Below are 22,657 nucleotides of genomic sequence, written 5' to 3' on the forward strand. Positions count from 1 at the left end.
TTAAAAACAAGAGTTTCTCTGCACAAGCTCTCTCTTTGCCTGCTGCCATCCATGTAAGATGTGACTTGCTCCTCCTTGCCTTCCGCCATGATTGTGAGGACTCCCCAGACATGTGGAACTGTAAGTCCAATTAAACCTCTTTCTTTTGTAAATTGCGCAGTCTCGGTATCTCTCTATCAGCAGCATGAAAATGGACTAATACACACTGTGACAAGAGTATTTCTCAAAATTATATGCATACATGTGTAGCACATGAAAACAGGTCCCAAAATATATTGTGAACAAAAATTAAACTGTAGAACAAAATGTATGATGTATTCCAATTACTGCAAAAACATTAGTTACATACGTGTGTTTATGCTTTTGTCATGTATCTAGAAAGAAGGGCTAGAAGATATCAACCAATCTACTAATAGTGATCTGCTAAAAGGAGAAATTGATTAAGAGCATTGAGGGAGAGGAGGGCCTACTCTAGGTAACACTGCTGGAGAAGACAGAATTATCTTGAGTCAACCCTGTTTGCAGATGACATGATTGTATATTTAGAATACCCCATCATCTCAGCCCAAAATCTTCTTAAGCTGATAAGCAACTTCAGCAAAGTTTCAGGATAAAAAAATCAATGTGCAAAAATCACAAGCATTCTTATACACCAATAATAGACAAACAGAGAGCCAAATCATGAGTGAACTCTGATTCACAATTGCTACAAAGAGAAAAAAATGCCTAGGAATACAACTTACAAGAGATGTGAAGGACCTCTTCAAAGAGAACTACAAACCACTGCTCAATGAAATAAAGGAGGACACAAACAAATGGAAGAAAATTCCATGCTCATGGATATGAAGAATCAATATCGTGAAAATGGCCATTCTGCCCAAGGTAATTTATAGATTCAATGCCAGCCCCATCAAGCTACCAATGACTTTCTTCACGGAATTGGAAAAAACCACTTTAAAGTTCATATGGAACCTAAAAAGAGCCTGCATTGCCAAGACAATACTAAACAAAAAGAACAAAGCTGGAGGCATCCTGCTACCTGACTTCAAACTATACTACAAGGCTACAGTGACCAAAACAGCACAGTACTGGTACCAAAACAGAAAGATAGACCAATGGAGCAGAATAGAGTCCTCAGAAATAGCACTACACATCTACAACCATTTGATCTTTGACAAACCTGACAAAAACAAGAAATGGGGAAAGGATTCCCTGTTTAATAAATGGTGCTGGGAAAACTGGCTAGCCATATGTAGAAAGTTGAAACTGGATCCCTTCCTTACACCTTATACAAAAAATAATTCAAGATATGTTAAAGACTTTAGTGTATATAACCATAAAAATCCTAGAAGAAAACCTAGGCAATACCACTCAGGACATAGGTATGGGCAAGGACTTCATGTCGAAAACACCAAAAGCAATGGCAACAAAAGCCAAAATAGACAAATGGACCTAATTAAACTAAAGAGCTTCTGACCAGCAAAATAAACTACCACCAGGGTGAACAGGCAACCCACAGAATGGGAGAAAACTTTTGCAATCTACCCATCTGACAAAGGGCTAATATCCAGAATCTACAAAGAACTTAAACAAATCTACAAGAAAAAAAAAAAAAGAACCCCATCAAAAAGTGGGCAAATGATATGAAGAGACACTTTTTAAAAGAAGACATTTATGCAGCCAGCAGACACATGAAAAAATGCTTATCATCACTGGTCATCAGAGAAATGCAAATCAAAACCACAATGAGATACCATCTCACACCAATTAGAATGGTGATTATTAAAAAGTCAGGAAACAACAGATGCTGCAGAGGATATGGAGAAATGGGAACACTTTTACACTATTGGTGGGAGTATAAACTAGTTCAACCATTGTGGAAGACAGTGTGGTGATTCCTCAAAGATCTAGAACTAGAAATACCATTTGTCCCAGCAATTCCATTACTGGGTATATACCCAAAGGACTATAAATCATGCTACTATAAAGACACATGCACATGTATGTTTATTGTGGCACTATTCACAATAGCAAAATCTTGGAACCAACCCAAACATCCATCGATGATAGACTGGATTAAGAAAATGTGGCACATCATATACACCATGGAATACTATGCAGCCATAAAAAAGGATGAGTTTGTGTCCTTTGTAGGGACATGGATGCAGCTGGAAACCATCATTCTTAGCAAACTATCACAAGAACAGAAAACCAAACACCGCATGTTCTCACTCATAGGCGGGAACTGAACAATGAGATCACTTGGACTCGGGAAGGGGAACATCACACACCGGGGCCTATCATGGGGAGGGGGGAGGGGGGAGGGATTGCATTGGGAGTTATACCTGATGTAAATGACGAGTTGATGGGTGCAGCACACCAACATGGCACAAGTATACATATGTAGCAAGCCTGCACGTTGTGCACATGTACCCTACAACTTAAAGTTTAATAATAATAAATAAATTAAAAAAAAAAAAAGGAAAAGAAGGAACTGTGATAGCTATCATTTGAGAACTATGTAATAACTATGTAATGGGATTTTATAAATATTCTGATAATTTTTTAAATGAAAAAAAAAAAAAGAAAATGTGGCACATATACACCATGGAATATTATGCAGCCATAAAAAAAGGATGAGTTCATGTCCTTTACAGGGACATGAATGAAGTTGGAAACCATCATTCTGAGCAAACTATCACAAGGACAGAAAACCAAACACCACAAATTCTCACTTACAGATGGGAATCGAACAATGAGAACACTTGGACACAGGGTGGGGAACATCACACATGGGGGCCTCTCGTGGGGTGGGGAGCAGGGGGAGGGATAGCATTAGGAGAAATATCTAATGTAAATGAAGAGTTAATGGGTGCAGCAAACCAACATGGCACATGTATACCTATGTAACAAACCTGCATGTTGTGCACATGTACCCTAGAAGTTAAAGTATAAATTAAAAAAAGAAGAAGAAAGAAAAAATACAGGTTTTTATAATGTTGCACTTTTACACTAACTTTACTATGAGAAACAACAGTTCAACCTTGATCATAGATGGCAACTCACGCCCCACATGAAGGAGAAATTAGAGAACTGTTTGAAAGAGTATATAGGTGTTTTATCACACTTACCAGATAATGTGTTTTTTACAAATTGAAAGTTTGTGGCAAGCAAGTCTATTGGTGCCATTTTTCCAACAGAGTGTGCTTACTTTGTGTCTCTGTGTCACATTTTGATAATTCTTGCAATATTTCAAACTTTTTCATTATTACTACATCTTCTATTGTCATCTGTAATCACTGATCTTTGATGTCACTATAGTAATTGTTTTGGGTACCACAAACCATGCCCACGTAAGATGGCAAACTTATTCAATAAATTTTGTGTGACATCACTAATCATTGGGGAAATGCAAATTAAAACCACAGTAAGATTCCACCTTACTCCCGCAAGAATGGCCATTATTCAGAGGTCAAAAAACAATAGATGTTGGCATGGGTGTGGTAAAAAGGGAGGGCTTATATACTGCTAGTGGGAATGTAAATTAGCAAAAACTTTATGGAAATTTCTTAAACAACTAAAAGTAGATCTACCAATTGATCCAGCAACCCCCCTACTGGATATCTATCCAAAGGAAAATAACTCATTGTATCAAAAAGACACCTGCATGCATATGTTTATTGCAGCAGGATATGGTTTGGCTCTGTGTCACCACCCAAATCTCATCTTGCAGCTCCCATCATTCCCATGTGTTGTGGGAGGGACCTGGTAGAAGATGATTGAATTGTGGGGGCAGGTCTTTCCTGTGCTGTTCTTGTGATAGTGAATGGGTCTCAAGAGATCTGACAATTTTAAAACACGGGAGTTGCCCTGCACAAGCTCTCTCTTTGCCTGCTGCCATCCATGTAAAACATGACTTGCTCCTCCTTGCCTTGCTTGTGAGGCCTCCCCAGTCCTGTGGAACTAAGTCCAATTAAACCTCTTTCTTTTGTAAATTGCCCAGTCTCAGGTATATGTTTATCAGCAGCATGAAAACAAACTAATACATAGCACAATTAACAATTGCAAAGATACAAAGTCAACCTAAGTGCCCATTAACCAGTAAGTGGATAAAGAAAATGTGGCATATATACACCATGGACTACTACTCAGACATAAAAAATAATGACATAATGTCTTTTGCAGCAACTTGTATGGAACTGGAGGCCATTATTCTAAGTGAAGTAACTCAGGAATGCAAAACCAAATACCATATATTCTCAAATGGGAGCTAAGCTACACATATACAAAGGCATACAAAGTGACATAATGGACTATGAAGACTCAAGAAATGGGGAGGGTGGAAGGCCAATGAGGGATAAAAAAACTATATATTTAATACAACATACACTACCCAGGTGATGGATGCACAAAATCTCAGACTTCACCACTATGTAATTCATCCATGTAACCAAAAAACACTTGCACTCCAAAAGCTATTGAAATAAAAGAAAATGAAAATGAAAAAATAAATAAAAATAAAACAAAATAAAATAAATGTTTTGTGTGTTCTGACTGCTCCACTAACTGGCTATTCCCACATCACTCGCCCTCTTCTCAGGCCTCCCTATTTCCTGACACACAACAACATGGAAATTAGGCCAATTAGCAACCCAACAATAGCTTCCAAGAGTTCAGGTGAGAGGCAAATTTGCACATCTCTACTTTAGATCAAAAACTGAAGATGATTAAGCTTAGTTAGGAAGCCATGTCAAAAGCTGAGATAGGCCCAAAGCTAGGCCTCTTACACAAATGGTTAGCCAAGCTGTGAAAGTAAAGAAAAAGGTTTTGAAGAAAATTAAAAGTGCTACTCTAGTGAATAGCCAAAGATTTAAAAAAAAAAAAAAAAAAAAAAAAGAGAGAGAGAGAACCAGCCTTATTGCTGATATGGAGAAAGTTTTACTGGCCTCCATAGATCAAACCAGCTACAACATTCCCTTAAGCTAAATCTAACCTGAAGCAAGTCTCCAACACTCTTCAGATTCTATGAAGGTTGAGAGAGGTGAGAAAGTTGCAGAAGAAAAGTTTGAAGCTAGCAGAGATTGATTCATGAAGTTTAAGGAGAAAAAGCCATGTCCATACCATAAAAGTGCAAGGTGAAGCGGCAAGCACTGATGTAGAAGCTGCAGCAAGTTATCCAGAACTAGCTAAGATAATTGATGAAGGTAGCAATACTAAATAATAGATTTTTAATGTAGATAAAATAATCTTCTACTGGAAGGATATGCCATCTATGACTTTCATAGCTAGAGAGAAGTCGATGCCTGACTGCAAAGCTTTAATGGTCAGGCTGACTCTCTTGTTAGGGGATATTGCAGCTGGTGACTTCAAGTTGAAGCCAATCCTCATTACTATTCTGAAAATCCTGGGGCCCTTCAGAATTATGCTAAATCAACTCTGCCTGTGCTCTGTAAATGGAACAACAAAGCCTGAATGAAAGCATATCTGTTTAGAGCATGGTTTACTGAATATTTTAAGGCCACTGTTGACACCTCCTGCTCAGAAAAAAATGATTTCTTTAAAAATACGACTGCTCATTGACAATGCACCTAGCACCCAAGAGCTCTGATGGAGACATATAAGACAATTAATGTTGTTTTCATGCCTGCTAACACAACATCCATTTTGTAGCTCAGGGGTCAAGGAGTAGTTTCATCTTTCAAGTCTTATGATTTAAGAAATACATTTCATAAGACTATAGTTGCCATAGATAGTGATACCTCAGGGATTGTATTAGTCCATTCTCACACTACTAATGATGCAGGATTTTTCTTCTTGGTCACTTTGCAAGCCAGGGACTTCTGGCCAGAAATGTCCTGCCTGGGCCCCTTTCGGTCATGGGGGCATGCCCCAGCTTGCCTGTGTTATAGCTTGTACCCATGTTCAGTGGTTTCTGAGTTCATATATCACACCCAAGAAGAAGGAGGATGCTTGAAATTGAAAGGTGAGGAGGATGGAGAATAATTTTGTTGAGTGATGAAACAACTCTGAGCAGAGAGGGGATGCGGAGGTAGTCCTCCTACCCAAAGGCAGGAAAGTCCCCCATGTGGCTGGGTCCGATGCCTTTTATGGACTCAGAATAGCAAGCGCATACTGATTGGTTTGTGAACACGCAAAATAAGGTTAAAGCAAAGACACCACTCAAAGGTGGGCATGCCAGTGTAGAAAGCCAATTAGGAAAGGGTAGGTGCATTTAAAATAGGTGAAAGGTGGGGATCAATTGTACGAAAGAGTGCCAAACGGGAAGACAAGTTCTCAATGTGGGTCCAAGGACTTAACTTATAGCTTGGCTATCAGGCTTCAAACTGTCTTTGGGTTGGAGGAAGTAACTATAGATGTGGTGGAATAGCAAGAGAGCTAGAATTAGAAGTGGAGCTTGAAGATGTGAGTGAACTGTCGCAGTCTCATGATAAAACTTGAAAGGATGACAAGTTGCTTACAATGGATGAGCAAAGACAGTGGTGTCTTGAAATGGAATCTTCTTTTGGTCAAGAAGTGTTAGACATTATTGAAAATGACAACAAAGAATTTGGAATATTACATAAATGTAGTTGACAAACAGCAGCAGAGTTTGAGAGGACTGACTCCAATTTTAAAACAAGTTATATTGTGGGTAAAATGCTATCAAACATCAGAGCATTCTACAGAGAAATTTTTCATGAAGGAAGAGTCAGTCCATGTGGCAAACTTTATTGTCTTTTTTTAAGAAATTGCCACAGCCGCCCCAATATTTAGCAACCACCACCCTTATCAGCCAGCAGCTATCAACACTGAGGCAATACACTACACCAGCAAAAAGATTACAATGAGCTGAAGGCTGGGATGATTGTTAGCACTTTCAGCAATAAAATGTTTCAAATTGAGGTATATACATTGCTTTTTAGATATAATGCTATTGTACATTTAACAGACTATAGTGTAAACATAACTTTTAAGTGCAGTTCAACTTCAATGTGAAGCCAATGCTCATTACCATTCTGAAAATCCTAGAGCCCTTAAAAATGATGCTAAATCTACTTTGTATGTGCTCTATAAATAAAAAATAACAAAGCCTGATGACAGCACATCTGTTTACTGTATGGTTTACTGAATATTTTAAGCCCACTGTTGACAACAAAAACTTCATGTGACTCAATTTATTGTGGTGGTATAGAACAGAACCTGCGGTACTTCCTAAGCATGCCTGTAGTTCACGGCCATTGGAAATGGGATGTGAGTGCCACTACTCAACTCCAGCCTCTTGAGGTCACACAGAAACTGCAGGCCCAGTTACACAAAATCTCTTCATTTTGCAAGAGAAGCCAGAAGCTTAGATTTTGGCTTTGGTGTTGAGGATAAATTTAAAAATTTATAAACACTCTGTAGAGGCAGACAAAACATATTCGATAGCCAGACAGGACCTGTGCACTCTGGCTTGGACCTCCCCTCAACATTTACCTTAAAATAATTTTGTGTGTGTTTATGTTGGAGGGGGGGTGAACAAATCAATCACATAATGTTATATAGAGAGAAGAAATAAAAAGGAGAAGAATGTCAACATTAGTTCTACTAAAATTTGAGTTCACATGCTTTCTTTTTTCATCCTCTAATTATAAATTAGTTGCAATCATTTAGAATTCTTATAGTAACTTCACCTCTTTATGAAATCTATCATGGTGAATTTTATAAATGTATTACATGATATCTAAGATAATTTTGGTGGGCTTAAACTTCTCAAAACCACCAGAAGAAGATTTTTAAGAAATCACTTCCATATATTCAAATTCTGGTGTCAAGCTTACTTGCTTACTTGGTAGAAGGGATCCTTTTATGAACTCAAGTAAAATGTCCATCAGACTGACTCTTTGTGGCTAACCTGGGGAATTTGCTTATTTCCTGTCTCCTAGCCTACACTGTATTGTGTAGGAGTTATCAAAATCTCACCTTTGCCAAGGTTTCACTCCTAGCCCTCTAGGAAAATTAAGAAAATCCTTAATTAATTTCTGATTGAAAAGGGGCATGTTTACAATTCTTCTTTATATAAACTTTTTATATATTTAAATAAAACCTGGTACTCAATTTATCCTTTCTAAATTTAAGTTGGTCCAACAGACCCAAACCTGACAACAGAAAGAACAACTCTAAAAAGGATAGCTATTCTTCATCACTGGCCAACTGTTTAAATACATACAAAGTATCTTGGATCAGTCACCTATAATGGTATTTAATAACTAGATTTTCTGACAGCCCACAAAGAATACAAAGTTTTATTTTCTTAATAATGATACCATGTCTGTACAATGGTGAAACAGGAAGGGTTTCAGTGACTCGGTTTTGTAAAACACAGGAAAACAAAAGACCAGTGGGCACCAGGAAACTAAGTAAGACCTATAAACTTCCCTATTTCAAAGAAGCAGAAACACTGAGAAATGGAAGCTAAGGATCATATCCTTCAGGGAGGACTTCAACTCTCTGATCTTTCAAGTCAATGTTAGCTTTTTGATATTGATAAAATAAAGGATCAAGTTCCAATAGAGCAAAGTCTTAGTTATATGCCCTGATGGAGAGATCAAGGTGACATGGACAAACCAAATGGGAAGGAATCAACAGAATATTTTAAAAGAATGTGTTTGGCTCAGCAGGAATTTCATGCTTTCATGCAGTAGCTTCATAACTCCTTTCCTAATCAGGTTTGGATTGATTTAAATAAAAATCCATCCAAAAATTAGTTTCTGTTTCCTGAGCCACTGAAAGCAGAGAGATGACTTAGAACATTCTTCTGGCCAAAATTATTGCAGCTTAACCAAGGGCAAGCAGTAAGATAGCATCCCACGCTCAGATGATCTGAAGCTCAATTTAACACACATTCTGCTTCAGAGAAATCCAACATTCATGACTAAGAGAACCTAACCCAAAAGCAGTAGCATCACCTTCCTTTACTCCCACTGAATGAAAATAAACTGGAGGATGGCTAAGCCCAAAAACAGTGAGTTGCTAATCATCATAGTTATCATACTTCTTTTGGAGGAAATGAGATTTAATCCAATGCCTGCATGTGCCTTTTCAGGAAATTGCTCATCTGTCTAATTAAGCTCTTCTTTTTTCACAAGCCTATGAGTACATTCAGATATACGGCTTCCAGAAAACCTTTTTGCCCTTTTTCTGTTGGTCATTGGAAATTTCCAATATGATAATTGGAAATCTCCATTGTAAGGAGATTCCATCACTTTGTATTAATCACTGGTTAAACTTCATTGACACTTGTTTAGAAAGTGCCATTTCCTATTGGTAAGCACTTTTGAATGAGCACAAATTTAAAAACCCTCAGAGACTATACAGGTGGGTTTATGACCTTGTCACTAGCATAAGGCATCTAACTGCTCAGAGACTCCAACTATACATGTGCTCAGGCAAGCATATTTCAGCTTGCTTATTTGTTTTCCAGCGAAATAGCCATTGTACTTTGCCCTCTGCCCTTTTCATAGGATACCACAGGGAACCTGCCCTGTGTCCTGGCTTCCACCAATTAACCTTGCTTTATTTCCTGTCCTCACAAAGTTAGTACAATCCACTTCACTTCCACCATAATCATTTTCCACTTCCTTCCTTCTAAGCCAGGTTCTTCATTTCTACCTCGATTAAAGAAACATGTAACATTTATGAAGTCCTGTGTCAGATCGTGGAAACATGAAACAAAATAAGACAAGGGTTTTGCCCTCAAGGAGCTCGTGATGCAGTGAGAAATAAAATACAGACTCAACCCAAAACCCCACATTCAACTGTGATGGGAGCAAGGAAAAAAAAAAAAAGTTCTGTTTAACATGTTTAACAGTGTGTGAAGGAAGCAGTCAAGAAGAAGCAAGTGTCATTCTTCTATCTATGAAAAAAATTTATTATTACTTTAAAATGCTTTTCTGCTTTGCAAATAATGCTATTCACACACGTGGTCATACATATGTCAAGAGGGAAGAGAAGGGATTTACCAAGCATGTTTGTCCTTTCCACTGACCTGTTGTATCTAAAATACTTACAGAAAGGAAAAGTTGTTCTTATTTATTAAGTTATATTCACATAGAATATAATTATAAATGACATTAAAAGAAACAAAAATGGCAATATTGAAGTTGACTGAAGCTAAATGAACCCCTTTCCTCTCAAAAAGCATAATATACCAATAACAGAACTGGCCTGAAACCCAAGTTACATTCAGAATTACCATCCCTTTAGCCTAGTTTGAATCAAAACTACACAGCCTCTTAGATCTGTTGAAAGGCATCACAATATAGATAACTATAAGCCTTCAAGCAGATCTCTGGATTCAAGATTTAACATCCCAGCAGTACTGGAATGCTTTCAGCTCTATTCATGCACACCAAAATGGCTGGAAGAGGATTCAGTTGATCTATGTGCATGCAGCCCAGAGCCTGTGGGCTCCTCACATCTGCTACAATTATAGGTTGAGAACAGATCCAGGCAAGGTCAGTTCCATGCAATTCAAACATCTGAGTCCAGGAAATCATTATTTGAACATGCAATATAACCATCCAACAATTACATGGTGGCCTGGGGAAGCCAAAATGACTGTATTACAAAAATATTCACAAAGGGCTGACTGATCTGTCATAATACTAGTCACCACTTACCCCCCTCCACTGAACACTGGTTTGTATCTCCACCCATCACAACACTAGCAATTCTAACCAATGGTATGAATGTCTACATATTAGATTAAACAATGCAAAGGCAAACCAAAAGATTGCCAAGCAAAATGGCAAACATCACAAAAGTTATAGGATTTCATAAGGCTAACAGTAATGTTGAAAAATGTGTTGGATCACACACACACACACACACACACACACACAATACACACGCATAAGCCAAATGAGCTAACAGAGGTAGACCTACTGAAAAATTAATAAATAGGAAATCAGCAAGGATGCTGATGTGATAGGCATGGCAAAATATATATGTATATATTTATATGAATAAAAAAGGATTTTAAAAAGCCCTTAAGGGCCAGTCGCAGTGGCTCATGCTTGTAATTCCAGCACTTTGGGAGGCCAAGGCAGGCAAATCACTTGAGGTCAGCAGTTCGAGACCAGCCCGGCCAACATGGTGCAACTCAGTCTCTACTAAAAATACAAAAATTAGCTAGACATGGAGGTGCTTACCTATAGTCCTGGCTACTGGGGAGGCTGAGGTGGGAGGATTGCCTGAGCCCAGGAGGTTGCAATGAGCTGTGATGTCACCATGCACTCCAACCTGGGTGACAGAGTGAGACCCCGTCTCAAAAGAAAAAAACAAAAATAGAATGCAATTCAAGAAATCAAAAAAGTCATTGAGAAAATTAACAAAAAAGGTCCCTTAAGAAAACTAAGAAAGTCCTTACTTTACTTCCAAAAACACCTGCGTTGTGGCCACATTACAAAAGTCATACACATATTAAATGAGGATTTCCATATTGCTATCATATGTTTTTATTCAATAATTAAGCCAAAAATGAGTGATCAGTATTTGATTCATCTGTGTTTCTTTCCTTAAAGTGCTAAATATAATTTAACTTAATTTAAATATAATAATAAACAAATTATGAGATTTAGTTTCCCTTTGAAGATATAGGCCCAACCCCAGTTATTTTCATTTTTCTTAAAATATTATAAGTGGATTCATTTTCAGGAACTTTATGTAAGTATATATGTATTTTATGTACATAAAATTTATGTATGTGTGTGTACACACACACACACGCACACACACACCTACATAAATTTTTCTTGGATAATGAGGAACCATTCACTGCTTCAGCCATGGTTCTTGCCCCAGAGAAGCATCTAAAAACCTGCAAGGCTGCATCATCAAGCAAGTTATAGGTGAGCTCTATGACATTAACCAGTGCAGAGGGATTCTTCTGAACCCTATGCACACATAACCATGGTTAATTAACTTAATGCTGATAAGAGAATTTGCCCCTTACTTTAAAGGAGGCTTTTCCTTTGACTAAAATGAAGGGCTTAGCCCACTAAATTTATTTTCCCAGGAATAATGAAAGAACATCTGTCAAAGAAAAAAAAAAAAAAGTCTCTAATTGCTGAATGCTAAGTAATGCACTTCAGGTAGCTAAAGATGCTTAGTTGAAGAGATCAACTGCAATGCTATGAGACACGTATTAGCATGAGAGGATCCTGCCCCAAATTAGTCTTATACACAGATAAAACATAGCCTCTGCCGCCCTAAATGTTCCAGTCCTCTCATGATAGCAAATTTGCTGAAGCTTTATTGGAAAAGAATGGCTCCTTCTACCACAAGCTACAAAGCTCTCAATGGGAAACAATTTTCCCTTTCCTCTGAGGAGTTGACCTTGTACAATACCAGGAGCCCAGATGTTTTGGAATCAGACAGGCAGAGCTTCAAATCCCACCTTTGTATTTATAAGCTGTGTGATTTGGACATGTTTTCTACCCTTTCAAAGCCTCAGTTTCAATCTCTGTGATACCCAAATAATAAAAAGCTGTCTCATGGAGGCAAAGGGACTAAAAACTGAAGCAATGACTCAAGAATGCCCGATAATGTGCTTCATAGTGGACACTTAAAAAAAAAATGTTAGTTCCCATCACTTCCCCAATGCCAAGAAAGACTATGGGGAAGCATAACCCCTCTGGCACCTGGTGGGAAAGGAGGAACTGAAAGGGGATAAAGGGAGTGTAAGAGGAAATGGAGAGGGTGACACACAGACTAACTTCACCAGCACCGCCCCCATGCTCTCATTTCACCCGGGGCCAGTCCTAATCTCACATGGAAATGAGGGATAAGATATCTGTGTGTCAGACAGAAAGTACAAATTCAGTGCATCTGACTCAGAAACTTGGCAAAGATGCTGAGAGCAGATAATAAATATAATCACCCTGATTTAATTCAGACGGAGACCTCAGGGTTCGGTCACTTCCAACTGAGAGGTTCTCCTGTCGTTGGAAGGAAGCCTGCTCTGACCTACATGTGACAGTTGCTAATGGTCTTCTAAATTAGTGTCAAATATGATCTTATGAAGGAGTCATTTTTCCTTTAAGATGGTTTATGAAAGGAGTTTTCTGCCAGCACTTTGAAAAACAAAGAAATTCAGCCAAAATCTGGTCAGTGTTCATGTTGTTCTTCATTTTCAAGGCCTGAGCACTTTCAACTATAATCAGTCAACAAATATTTATTAAGTCTGAAAATATTTGCTGTGTCAGGCACTGTGGGTGATGAAGAAGAGGTGGAGTGCATGGATTCTACTCTCAGTGAATTTGCAATCAGCCTACCTCTATGAAATGATTGATCAATGAGACAAAACCAAAAAATCTATACTCAAGTGATAGTATACAAGAATGACCCCTGCCTCAGAGAATTGTGATGAGTCTCAAATATAATGACAGTGCAAAGAGATATACGGACATGTGTGTTTCACAAATTAGTTATCCTACCCCCTAGGGAAAAAAAACAGCGTAACGTGAAAGCCAAGACAGCAGGGAGTCACAAAGATCGGGCTATCAACTATAGGTGCTGTAGAGATTTTGACAAAAAGAATGCCACTATTGACCTTTTAGAGAACTGCTTCTGGAGGGTGATGAAGATCAAAGCCAGTTAATTGCAAAGAGTTAGGAAAGGCAGGCACAATTTAGCAAGTATAGCCAAAAGGCCTAAATGACACATTTGAGAGGCTTGGGAAGGAGGATGAAGGCAGAAAACTGTAGCGTTTGGTGAAAGCTACTCTGCTTATTTTTTAAGACATGGAACTCTGTTTAAATAGCAGATTTCTCTAGTAAGAAGGTAAAAATTAAAATGTTCTAGAACCTACCATAACTCTAACCTGATGCCAACAGGACAACTACATGGCCTTGTGTCTCCAAGGAACTCAAAGATTGGTGGATAAATTCTTTTACCTTTTAATCAAACAGTTCTAAAATAAAAATAAAAACTTGCTTCCCTGGAATTTTTTAATAGCTTATTTTATTTTATCAGCATTCTATAAAACAAAATAGAGACGGATCTGTTCTATCTGCAAAAAACAGAGTTAAGGTACTTTTGACTAGGAACCTACTAATCCTTATTATAATTATTAAGAGTTTATACTTTAAATCAATAATGACTTGTTACATTGGCTTATTACATCCCTCTTATCACCAAGTAAATGGTATAGGAAACATAAAAATGTTAATGACAAGGCCTTTGCTCTCAGGAGATTTTTTAACTCAATAGAGAAGACAGAAACTTTATAAATAACTTGCAGTCACTGTGACCAATTTAATAAAAGACTGAAGAGATTCATTAAGAGAAGAAAAGAGAAAGAGGCTAATTCTGAACTAGAAGAGCTTAGACAGCTTCTTGGAGGAAAATGGACTTCAGTTGGGCTTTGAAGAAACATAAGCACTTCCAAAGTGATTCTGGTGGGGCTACACATGGGTTGAAGGAGGTACAGTTCCTTTTGATTCTAGGTGGGAGGAGCTAATAAGCAAAGTGAAGAGTAAAAAGGATGGTCATAAACGAGACATCATAACAGTCTTAAAGATGGTCCAAATACCCACTATACCAAAACGGACTTCAAAACTCGAGCCCTCTAGATGGAAGATCTGTGCCTCCAGGCCTGTCTAATTCATTTCAGTGTTATTACTCATGCCACTGTTTCCTAACTTCAATATTTCAGCTCTAGGGCCTATTTTTTTTTTTCCCATTGTACTCATACTGCAGAAAGAGGAAATAACTCATCCAGTGGTGGGGATTTCTTAGCAGGGTTTTGAAGAGGGTTGCTGGGGGTGGCTGACTCTGCCAAAATGTTTCCTTTTTCTCTTGCTGTTTGTCAGATATTGCTGTTGAGCAACCCTAGGGAGTGTCATCAACATGCAATCTCATCTGATTTATCTTCCCTTACTCACTCAGACTCAGCCCTTTGCCTCTTTTTTGTTCCTGGCTCATTTAGAGTTTCACAACCTCTTACCTTTAACTGCTGAATAAGTGTAAAACATGTGTGTATCTGGCATCAGATATTATAATCTCCAAGAAAAAGTATTCACAGGCAGAGATGGCTGTGGCTGCCTAGTATACATCAATATTTTGCTTTGCTGTTATTTCATTTAGAAATTACATTTCCATTTTCCTCACAGATTCACATTCAAAACAATAAATTTTCAAAGTTGTCTTTTCCTCCAAGTCTCTCCCTTTTGAAAGGTGGATGGCTGAAATAAACATTTCTCTGAGCTCTACAGAGTTCAGAGCGTCAATCTGTCCCAGAGAGCCATTAAAAAATTCCACACCAATAAACCATTGATGTAAATACAGGCGATGGAATATTTGGGTCTAACGGACTCCTAAAACTGACTTTCAATACAGAGATAACTTCATGGGCACTTCAAAAGCTTGTGCAATGTCCTGGAAGCAGGGCCATCATGATTATTCTTCAACCCAACCAGTACAGACACAGGATCTTATCGCCAAATCAGCTTGACTTCTTTGGGATTGATCAAGAAAACTCACCCTCCTCCCCCAATCTCTCTTCTCTGCATCCATCTCGATATGAAGAAGAATGGTTTGGGTTTTGAGTTGAGGATTCTAGAGCAGAATTTTAGATCTGATTGTTAAATAAATACAGTTTGAGCCTAGTGAAAGATATGACTGTGGTAAAATGGCTAAATAAAGCAGGTAAGAGAAACAAGGCAGCATACTGATCCTTTCAACAATGTATAGCTTTTATAGACCCTGCCATTCCAGGCCAGTGTCTGGACTTACAAACTTCGGGGCAGCAAGCATTTTTAAAGCATTCACTTGAACTAAGAAGGACTGTATATGCATTAAAAAGTTTCTAGGACCTGTCTCCATTTCCCTGGATATACTCAACTCTACCTATTACCTTTTTATGTAAGTGTCTTCTGCACACAAATACTGAAAAGGGTCAAATTCTGGGAAGTCACCTGTTGGCTCTGTCAACATACAAAGGAAGCACCTGCTGTAAGATATTTCCTGCCTGAAGCCATCTTTGCTTCCAAGTTTGTTGCTAAATCCCCAAAGCCTTCAATAGCACCCAGGGCCTAGCAGGAGATCAGTAAATATTTGTTGAATACTGAAAGAATTCACAAACGAAAAGTGCTCATTGTTATTGATGTGCTCTCTTAATTGCCTACCTTGCTACAAACTAGACTTGCCTTAACCACCTGTCCCTATTCTTTCTGAATCTTTACCATTTTTGTCCGTATGGGTTCCCAAGTACTATATCTCTAACCTTTGGAGTCTTAGTGTGAATTCGGCCCACAGGCACCAACAAGACTCGTTATCTCAGAGTTGGACTGTTCATTAAAACGACTTCAACCCTTCACTATCTGGCTTACCTTCGTTACCACAGTCCTAGATTCCAGAGCTACAGTGACACAAGCTAACATATAGCATGAGAATATAAAAGAGTAAAATGTAGTGAGGCAGGGGTGGGTGGTGGTAAGTTACTAATTGTGATAGTCTAATAGTCAGACTTCAAGATAATTCCCAATAACCTCTTCCTCCTAATGTCCTTTCCTTTATATAATCCTCCTTGAATGTGGGCTGTACTTAGTGGTCACTTCTAACAAACTGAATATGGTAAAAGTAATGGTATGTAACTTCTAAATTCAGGTATGAGAGACTACTGCTCCTCTCTCTCTCTCTCTCTCTCTCTCTCTCTCTCTCTCTCTCTCTCTCTCTCTCTCTCTCTCTCTCCAACAACCGGTGAGGAACTGAGGTCTGCGAACAACCACATGTGTGACCTTGGAAGTGGATTCCTAAGCCCCAGTCAAACCTTGAAACGACTGAAAACCTGGTCAAGAGCTTGACTAAAACCTCATGAGTGACCCTAAGCTAGACTCACTTAGCCACAGAAGCCTTTATCTGTATCTCTGACCCACAGAAATTGTGAGGCAATAAGTGTTTGTTATTTTAAGCTACTAGATTTTGGGGTTGTTACATAGCAATAAATAACCAATATGCTAAATTAGGGATTGGCAAACACCCTTAAAAGACCAGATAGTAGGCCGGGCACGGTGGCTCAAGCCTGTAATCCCAGCACTTTGGGAGGCCGAGACGGGTGGATCATGAGGTCAGGAGATCGAGACCATCCTGGCTAACACGGTGAAACCCCGTCTCTACTAAAAAATACAAAAACTAGCCGGGCGAGGTGGTGGGCGCCTGTAGTCCCAGCTACTCGGGAGGCTGAGGCAGGAGAATGGCGTGAACCCGGGAGGCGGAGCTTGCAGTGAGCTGAGATCTGGCCACTGCACTCCAGCCTGGGTGACAGAGCGAGACTCCGTCTCAAAAAAAAAAAAAAAAAGACCAGATAGTAAATATTTGGGGATTTGCAAGCCACACAATATCTGCTGAATCCAGGTGCATGGAGGTCTAGGCCCAAAGTCTTTTTGTGCATTAAGAGAAATTCATCTCTGTCTTTTTCTAAAGCATTCATTTCATTTTCTACCCATTCTACAGAGACTACCCATTCTACAGAAATTTCCTCATTGGAGAAAAAGGACTAAAACATTATACTTTCCCATTATTACCCATATTTCTGCAGATGTTTATCTTCCATTCAGTCCAGTCACTTGAAGACATATAGAGAACAACACAGTCAGGTCACTCAACAAAAACTACCTACATACAATGAATGAAGTGGCAATATATGAACATTTATTGTGTGTAAGATGCCCTCAAGTAGCTAAACCATGGACAGTAAAAGAGGAAGGTTATGAAGGCACATAAGAAATGTAAAACAGAATGTCATGGAAAGGTCAAGGAAGGAGAAATGGTTCAACTGAGCAGATAGAGAAAAAGCTCAGTGCAAGAATGTGGCATTTGAACTGAGCTATGAAGAGTTAGGAGGTTGTAATGACTTAGGGGAAGGGCTTTCCAAAGTCACCAGGACCAACAATAAGAATTCTTGATTTTGCAGAGAATCATAAACAGCACACAGATGTCCCTAGCCTTAGCAAACCATAGCAGATTCAGATCTTAGACCACATGGAGTGGTGGAAAGAACATAAGCTTTGAATATAAAAAGACATGGAAATTAAGGGATGAAGTCCAGTCACAATGTGGTCACTTACTGATTTTACCTTAGAGAAATTACTTATCCTCTAGAAGCCTCAATTTAATCTTCTATAAACTTCAAGAGTGATAAAAACAAATTGGCAGAGTTGTATTTGCGAGCAAACAGCATAGCTCCTGGTACATGTTATGTTTAAAATAAATGGTAATTATTTTATTAATATAAAGTTTCTCCATAGCAAAGATACCAAAAATTAAGTACTTCTTTATATGTAGATAAATTTCCTCTGTAAGATTACTTGCATCTAACTCCTAAATTCTCTTTCTAAAATTAACTCTGGAATTTGGAGACTACAATAATAAAAACCTCACATGACATTTTTCCAGGAGCAAGCTACTGAAAAGCTGCTAAATATAGAATATGCAAAGAAGAGGGAAATAGAAAATTATGGACATACAGGAAAATTATGGCTATAAAATTTCAGAGAAGTCACTGCAAAACTTCTAGTGCTAGAATTTCCTATAAATCTGAATTGTATTTATTTCAAGAGAAATATTTGGGAATTTTGGGTTTGAGAAACTCCTCACATTTTGGCCTACTACTTCCAATTACACTGGAACTTCACTATCAGTCCTCACACTACAGATGTGTCATTATCTAAACAACCATTTTCATTTCACAGAAATCCCAGGACTGTTTCTCTAACAATTGAGCCAAAACAGTGCTGTTCCCATGGTTACCAAAAGTTCTAATTTCAGTTCCTCAATATGTATTTTATCATGTAAGATTATACAATGCTTCAGAATAGGCCACTCTTAGTTCCACATGTTCTTCTTTCTATTATTTTTCTCTAAGTTTCTCACAGCCAATCTCCATTGAAACTTCCTGTTTTGCTCATTTTTTGACTAAAGTTTGTGTGTGCAACCTCTGTAGTAATCACGTTTCTATATAATAAATTTGGGGCAAAGAGGCAAAGCTAAGTAGAAGGAATTAGGTGAAGATTAGAAGAATCAGCCTCTTGTCAGTCTCCATGTCCCCACATTTAGCCCCATAATCATGGTGGCAAGGGAAAAACCAGTGTGAATCCCAGGATATGGGGTCCTTAGAGATTGAGTGATTCCATTTTATCTGTTTGAATTTCTCAACAATATAGGAATTGTGAAGTTCACAGCTCTAGAAGCTGCCTTCCCTAGAGATTGGGGTCTTACACCAGAGTCCACAGAATGAGCTTCAGAGAGCTCATCAAGTGCCTGAAAGTATGTGTAGAGGTATGTGGGTGAGTGTGTGTGTGAGTATGTGTGTCACTCCATGTAGCTAAGGACATTCACTTTAATAGCCTTAATTAGATTCTCAGAGACACCTAAACACCAAAGACGGTTTAGAAAAATACTTCTGTTAAACAACATCTGTGTTTTGCGACAGGGCCCTCAAAAACCAAGTTGTTAATAAAAATCCTTTTTGTAAAATTACTATTATATCCTCATTCATCGAAGCGGCATTGAAATGTGGCATAAAATTTTTAGAAAATTAGTATAGAAATGTGTAACAGCACCCATAACAATGTCCTTCCTCTTGTATCCAGTGATCGCATGGCAAGGAATGTATTTTTAAGAAACAAGTTAAGAAACGTAAAAGAGTAAAGAGGTGTTCATTTTGATATTATTAATAACCAGGGAAAATTAGAACATAATGTTAGAGACTAATTGAGCAAATAATGTGACATCAACACAATACAACATTATAAGGCCACAACTGCAAATATTCTCTAAGAGAATAGACAGTATTTATGATGAAATATTAAAAAGTAAATATGATTATGTGTAATTTGAGTAAAACTGGGACAAAATATGCCAATAGTTGAAAAATAATTTGCAAAATAGTTGTACTAAAGCAAAGGAATTTTGTGTGACTTTATCATTTTAAAATTCTCCCAAACTTTAATATCCTATTAAATAAATGTTGAATTAGAAATAAAAGAGTGACTTCTGTTAAATGTGGCAATTTGAGCATCTGTTTTGATCTTCATTTCCTTCCCACACTCCACTAAAATGACACCAGAGATACGGGAAAAAGACACAAATCTACAAGGAATATGGGGACAGGGAAGGAAATGCCAGTGTGAAAATTATGGAATCTATGAAGCCAACAAATAGAGATGACTAACTTATTAAAAAGCGGAAAATTTAAACACATCAACATTGGAGTATGATAAGGAACAAAGCTTGTTTACATCAAAGTACCCTGGAAAGTTTCAAAATCAAAGACAACTTTGACCTCTGAAAGAGGAGGTAAAGGTAAAGGTAAACAGACAAATTTGAAAGCAATTTCTGGAGCAGAAGCCAACAGCAGTCACCCTCACCCCTAGTCCAGCTCTGCATCTCCTAACCTACTCAATCAGAGAACTCCCCCTTCTCCACCCAACAAAACACTGTGTGGAGAGACTAAAGCAGAGGGATCTCAAACTACAAATCGCTGAAGTCAGAGGAACATAATGAAAATTAAACACTTAAACCACGGTTGACATATTGAATAGTGGGAGTCCCCTTTCTGCACCAGCACACAGGTTAGACTCCTGGGCAGGAAGTCTTAGAAGGACCATTCTATAACAAAAAATCTACAGATATTGATGATAATAGATACTCCAGTGAAACATTTAGTTCAATTGTGCTAGCACAAAGCCCATCAGAGCTCCCAGTCAGTCTTTTAATTCATCAAACTTAAGTCTATGAGTGGACATTAGAGAGCACAGGACATTTAAGAAAAGCCTCTAACACCAGGGAGAGCAACCAACATAAACACACAGTAAAAGTAACTGGGAGAGATGAGACAGGGAAGAAACAGAAAAACTGTTCTTCAAATAAATTAATATCCTCGGAGAGGAAATAGAAGATATCACAGCTATTGGAACAAAAAGCAAGATACTACTTTTAATGGAACGTTAAGAATACAAGAAAGAGCTCTGGAAATTAAATGTATGACATCAGAAATTTAACATGCAATAGAAGGATTGCATAGAAGGGGTGAAGTGGAGATAGCAATCTAGAAAGTAAAACAAAAGACAAAGAGATAGAATGCAAGAAAAATAGGCCAGAACATTCAACATTTAATCAACAGAAATTCCAGATAAATAGAATAGAGAAACACAAAGGGCAAAGTTTTGTCAAAGAAAACAGTCCAAGGAAGTTTCTAAGAACTGAGCTCAAAAGTACCCACCAGATTCTCAATACAATGAATAATGGAAAATCCACACCGCAGCCCAAAATCATGAACTTTCAAAATCAAAACACCAAGAGTGAAAGGTCCAAGATCTTCCCAAATTAGAGGGTAAAAAAAAAAAGTTCATGTACCTAAAGTCAAAAATTAAAATAACATTGTACTTGATTTTCCAATTGCAATCCTGATGGTGGAGTAATGCTTTAAAAATTCTAAGAGAAATGACATTTAATGTTGAACTCTATGCCCAAATAAATTATCCATCAGGAGTGAGAATAGACCAAAAATGTTTTACACATGAAAGCTCTCAAAAAAATGCACCTCCCATTCTCCCTTTCTGTGGAATTGGTTGATAAAGAAAGGCACGAAAAAGAGGAACCAGGAGATAGATGGGAACCAGGAAGCGGGCTCTCCAATACAGGAGCGAGTTGAAGGGAATTTGCATGATGATAATGAAGGGAGATAATTAAAGAAATAACAGCATAGCCAGACTAGAAAGAACCAAATCCCTCCATCCAGGGGAGATAACTTGAAGGATTTTAAATAAATTTAAGAGATTATTTGATTTATTTGAATGCACTGAGAGAAGATGTATAATTTTGACAAATGTCTGGACTTGAAATGTGATAGGCACTCAGACAATTAAACAAAAGAAAGAAAGCTAGACAAGACTTCAAAAAATTAAAATTTTATGGAAAAGAAAACTTGGAGAACATGACATAGTTCATCTGTGAATAAAATCTATGTAGTTACAAAAATATATGTACTGAATGTTGATTTAATAAAAAGTAAAAAGGTTACATTTGGAAAATGAGGAAAGAAAAGTGTTTCTAGGGGAAGGAGGAAGAGGCATGTCTTACAAAATTAAATCTTTGCCTTCAGAGTAAGAAATTAACAGGTAATATCTAAAACTGAAAAAAAAAATCAGTATGAACACATTATTTAGAAATATGGAAACAAACACTAGAAGAAACAAGTAAAAGAATTTCATATAGAAATGGAAATTGAAGATAGAGCAGAATTAGGAGATTTTGCATCACTGGATCCAATATTCATGCAGGCAACATTGAGCTTGCACTGGCCAAACCAAAAAGATGTCAATCCCATTAACTCATGCCTCTCTGGTCTCTGTAGCATTTGAAGTTTCAACACCTCCTACATGCAGAGAATGAAAGGCTTAATTATGGTCACAAAATAACAGAGAAATATTATGAATATTTCTTGATAATATAAACATTGCTTATGATTGAAGCTACGAGTCAAGGGGTGAAGTGAAATGAAGAAAATAATAGAGATGCTAATATACCTTCATTTTTGAAATTTGAAAATTATGCATGGACAGAATAAGGTATAAATATTTCATACATTATGTGAAGTTATAAAAGTCACAGA

The sequence above is a fragment of the Chlorocebus sabaeus genome, chromosome 11, assembly GCF_047675955.1.
Source record: "Chlorocebus sabaeus isolate Y175 chromosome 11, mChlSab1.0.hap1, whole genome shotgun sequence".
NCBI classification, from domain to species: Eukaryota; Metazoa; Chordata; class Mammalia; order Primates; family Cercopithecidae; genus Chlorocebus; species Chlorocebus sabaeus.